This window comes from Pseudonaja textilis, unplaced genomic scaffold (genome assembly GCF_049901715.1).
Source record: "Pseudonaja textilis isolate UNSWEBS1 unplaced genomic scaffold, rPseTex1.2 PTEXCTG451, whole genome shotgun sequence".
In the NCBI taxonomy this organism is placed as follows: Eukaryota; Metazoa; Chordata; class Lepidosauria; order Squamata; family Elapidae; genus Pseudonaja; species Pseudonaja textilis.
This window is the reverse complement of record NW_028262704.1, coordinates 2,501-5,598: the sequence shown is the minus strand read 5'-3', so window position 1 is coordinate 5,598 and position 3,098 is coordinate 2,501. Positions and strand designations below refer to the sequence as shown.

General features: G+C 48.8%; 1 protein-coding gene across 1 annotated transcript in view; it reads right to left on the bottom strand.

Moving 5' to 3' along the window:
- Positions 1 to 2,283: 2,283 nt before the first annotated feature.
- Positions 2,284 to 3,098, bottom strand: part of LOC113455182 (GTPase IMAP family member 7-like) — a gene marked incomplete at its 5' end in the record, with an annotated part of 3,310 nt that continues 2,495 nt past the window's right edge. Inside the window, one exon of the mRNA XM_087918766.1 lies at positions 2,284 to 3,098. This exon is cut by the window's right edge and continues 685 nt beyond it.

The window sequence follows — 3,098 nt, the reverse complement described above, 5'->3', positions numbered from 1 at the left end:
CTGCCTGAGAAATGGCTGGAAAAACTGCCTGAGAAATGGCTGAAAAATGGCCTGCAAATGGGTCAAAAATGTCCCCCAAAATGCCCCCAAAATGGCCTGAAGAACTGCCTGAAAAGGCCCCAAAACTGACTGAGAAATGGCTGGAAAAACTGCCTGAGAAATAGCTAGAAAAACTGACTTAAAAGGCCCCAAAAACTGATTGAAAAGGTCCCCAAAACTGATTGAAAAGGCCCCAAAAACCGACTGAAAAAGGCCTGAAAAACTGCCTGAGAAATAGCTAGAAAAACTGCCTGAAAAGGCCCCAAAACTGCCTGAGAAATGTCCGAAAAACGGCCTGAAGAACTGCCTGAAAAGGCCCCCAAAACTGACTGAGAAATGGCTGGAAAAACTCCCTGAGAAATGACTGAAAAATGGCCTGCAAATGGGCCAAAAATGTCCCCCGAAATGGCCTGAAGAACTCTCAAAATACCCAAAATACTGAGAAATGGCCAAAAAAATCCTGCAAATGGGCCAAAAAAGCCCCCAAAACTGCCTGAAAAATGGACCCCAAAACTGCCTAGAAAAGGCCCAAAAACTGACTAAAAACGGCCTGAAAAACTGCCTGAAAAACGGCTGAAAAACATCCTGCAAATAGGCCCAAAATTGCCTGCAAAGGCCCAAAAACTGCCTCGAGAATGGCTGAAAAACAGCCTGCAAATAGGCCAAAAACAGCCTGTAAATAGGCCAAAAAACGTCCCCCTCGAAATGTACAGAAAAATGGCCTGAAAAACTGCCTGAAAAGGCCTGAAAAACTGCCTGGTAAATGGCTGACAAACACACCGCAAAGGGCCAAATAACGCTTCCCAAAACTTCAGAAAAACTTCAGAAAAACACCCGAAAAACGGCCAGTTGTTGGGGGTTTTTTTGAGTCAAAACAACCTGAAAATGGCCTCCTGTGGCCTGAAAAGCACTGCCTGTAAACCACGTGGTCGATAATAAAAGCCCATCTGAGTCACGGCCTTTTCTATTTCTCCTCTCATCTTTTCAAACCAGCCTTTCCTCCCTCCCTCCCTCCATCATCTCTCTCCCTCCCTCCCTCTCATCCATCCATCCATTTTCTACGGCTGCCCGTCACAGCCAATGAATCCAGGCGGCTGAACAATTCAGAGAAGCGATTCCTTCTCAAGAGGAAACCTTTTCAAACAGGAAAACTGGGGTTTTTCTTGTTTTGTTTTTAAAGGAACATTAAAGACGCCCAATTCAACACAACCGAGATGGGTCTGGCCACTTATCAAGGCAGCCAAGAAACGGTGTGGGTGTGGGAGTTTGTGCCTTCAAACACCCAACACCCCAAATTGGGGAACAAAGCCAGGAAAACACACACAGTCCACCAAAAAATATCTCATTTCTTCTTCAGCCAAATCTGATTTTTATTTTTCCTTCGGCAATTCAGGCTCCCTGCCGAATTCCAAGCCGTCCTTTCTTTGCCGACCTCCAAGCTCCTCTTTTGTCCTTGGTGAGGTTGTTGCCCGTTTCGACACAGTCTTGATTGCCGCTCTCTCACACACCTGCGGACCTGTGTCCCCGTCTGGTGGTGGGATTCAAATGGTTTGGTGGGCGTGGCTTGGTGGGCGTGCTTTGCTGAATGCCGTTATGCAGCTTTCCCCACCGCAGCTGATTGATGGCTTTTTTTTGACAACCAGTTCGGTCGAACTGGTCCAAACCGTAGCATACCACCACTGTGTCCATCATTCTGCAAGCCCCGCCTCCACTCCCATTGCCCCATTTCTGTCTCAGTCCCTGAGACATTGGCCCCGAAGAGCTCCGCTTTCAACGGAGATAGTCCTCGACTGAACAACAGAGATAGTCCTCGACTGAACAAGAGGTGAATTTAGTGACCATTCCACATGACAACGACACTGGAAGAAAAAGGGACTTACGGGATGTGCGTTTCATGCTCGCGACCGTCGCGGCAGCCCCGGTGGCCTCGGGATCAAAATTCAGATGCTCGCAAACCAACCCGCATTTTGGACGGTCACAGCCCGATTACCGAAGGAGAGAGTCGGGACTGTTCAAGCCGGAGACTTTTTCAGAATGACAGTATAAGAACAGTTGGAAGGTATCTTGGAGGTCATCCAGTCCAACCCCCCCGGCCCAAACAAAAATCCTCACATAGTTTTGTAGCAAAGCACGGGGATCGAGCTAGTAGTGCAGCATAGCCTAAGATAAGGAGAGATCACACCTTAATCAAAGCAATTTGATTAACTATTATTAGAATGGCACATTATGTCAAACGTTAATAGGATGGATTTTATTGTATTTATTTTAATGTTATGATTTTATTTATTGCCAATTTAATAATAAAGGTGCACGGACACCTGCTGCTGAATTTTTGCAAAGGGCAAGCGTGTTCCCCCACCACAAAAGACACACACACACACACACACACACACACAAACACACACACACACAACCAATGAGGGAAGGAGGAAGGGAGAAGGAAAGAGAGGAGATGGGGAGAGAGGGAGGAAAGGAGAGAGGGAAGGAGGAAGAAAGAAGGGGAGGGAAGAAAGGAGGAGATGGGGAGAGAGGGAGGAAAGAAGGAAGGAGAGAAAGGAAGACGGGGAGGGAGGAAAGAGGAATGGAGGGGAATCAGAGGGAGGGGAAGAGGGAGGAAGGGAGGAAGGAAAGAGAGGAGATGGGGAGAGGGAGGAGAGAAGGAGAGAGAGAAATAATGGAGGAAGGAAGGAGAAGGGAAGGGAGGGAGGAAAGAAGGAGGGACAGCAATAAGGAAGGAGGGAGGAAGGGAGAAGGAAAGAAGGAGATGGGGAGGGAGGGAGGGAGAAGGAAGGACAGGTGGAAGGAAGGAAAAGAGGGAGGAAAGAAGAAAGGAAGGAGGAATGAAGCAACCAGGAAAGGAAGGGAGGAAGGAGGGACCCCTTTCAACCCCACGGAGAAACCAGCTTCTCGGGAGACAGAATCAGCTAAGGGAAACTCCGCCATGGAAACTCTCCTGGGCGGGGGGGAGTTCCGGAGGGGGAAGCGGAAAGCTGAAGCGGGCCGAGCCGAGTCAAAGACGATCCGTGGAGTTGCCGTCGCGGCGCCTGGAAGCTGGGCCC